Here is a 1,695-nt window from a genome sequence, read left to right as displayed (position 1 = left end):
TAGCAGGTGAATATTTTATGAACAACTGCCTGGCGGTGGCTATTGCTGTAAGCCTTGAGCAGCTGCATTTCTTTCCCCACCAACAGGCGTCTTTGGTGCCGCTCTCCAGGAGCGGCCGGCTGCAGGCGCAGGACCGGCTCTGCGGCGCGCGTCCATGCGCGTGTGACGTGGGTGCACACTCTGAACATAACGGGAGACAAGGGGGCATGTTGAGAAACACTTTATCACCCTGAACTGCTGTGTTTTATTTGTCACACATAAATAATGAAGGCATCTACAGGAGAGGGAGAAAAAAGAGCTTATATACTGAGACTCAGTGAACTTGTGCACTCTTCATCCCTTCATCCAAACAACTGCCTTTGGCGTGAATAACAGCTTGGTTGATATGAAGTGCTGTATTGATCTGTTGCTCAGGAAGGTCCACTGATAGTTCCTTGGACTTTTCCTGAAGGTATGGCCATAACAGCTCAGTACTGGTGGGATCTGCTGCTTCTATCTCCATCTCATGCCAGAGCAGTTCAACAGGGACAGATCCAGAGAGGGAGAGCGCTCAGCCTTCAATCTGTGCAGCTTTCTGTCTTCCACAAACACACAGACATGCTTACCTTTTCGTGTCAGAAAACCTGTTTAGGAAACTGTTGTGCACAAGTAGAAATAAAATGGTGTCTGCAGTCGGAAGGACGTCTCAGGGTGGATTTGGGATAGTCTGTTTTCCCTGGGCAGCTATAATTTTGTAAAAATCTTTGCATAATCAATAAATGCTGCTTCTTCTGTGAGGAACTGTGTCATCTAAATTTGGTACCTCTTCACCTTCCAGGTTCCTCTCCCTAATCCGTGGCTTTTTGGGTAACTGCTAAAGCTTTATCCTGCAATTCTGGGAGTCATAGCCTGGGTTCTTACACAGCATTTGTAACGTTGGCATTATCACAACAAAAGATATTAGATTGCAGCAGTGGCTTATCTGATGAAAGTTGTTGCCTCTACAAGTTAATATCAGGTTTCTCACTAGGCTGGTGCCTATTCATTAATGGGAGATTCAGGAATACAAAGAATTAACCCAATGTCTGTCCTGCAAGAGAAGAACTGCTAGAAAGGGGATGCTTTATACATTTTTAAAGGGTCTTAAGCAGTGTTGAGCCATTAAAAACTGCATAGGAAGGAGGGGGCTCTCCCTAGCTTCTCGTGGCCGGAAAGCTCCACGCTAACTCCGCGTCTGCGTAGCCAGCTTTATGGTGCATACATACCACTGACTGCCATATTATGACTGCGGTCCTGGCCCAAAACCAAAGGAAACCTTCTCTCGCTGTTTCTTTGTTCAGTTGCTTTCTCCGTTCAGGCCCATGACCCGTCCAGTCATCAGCGTCCCTAGTGAACAGGATCCCGGCTTCTGTGGATTAAATGAACTTTCCAGTTCTCTTCTACACCCAGTTAAGTAACGTTGCCTCTGCCCTGAGCTGCATTCCCCACTTGCATTTATTCATTTGTATGTACTCCCTTTATTGATGCTGCTTGCAGAAGCTCCAGTCAGGCATGCCTGCTGACAGAGCAAAAAAATACCCCCAGAATTTACCACCCAGCTAGCGAACTTCCTGATGAGCAAAACTATGTTTGACCTTCTTTCCTTAGTGAAAACAAGTTTATGACATTGCTCTGTCTCACTTGACGCATTTGTCTGTCAATCCCCTGGGAACTTTG

This window comes from Apteryx rowi, unplaced genomic scaffold (genome assembly GCF_003343035.1).
Source record: "Apteryx rowi isolate R43461 unplaced genomic scaffold, aptRow1 scaffold_3, whole genome shotgun sequence".
Classification (NCBI taxonomy): Eukaryota; Metazoa; Chordata; class Aves; order Apterygiformes; family Apterygidae; genus Apteryx; species Apteryx rowi.
Note: the sequence above shows the minus strand (reverse complement) of the source record.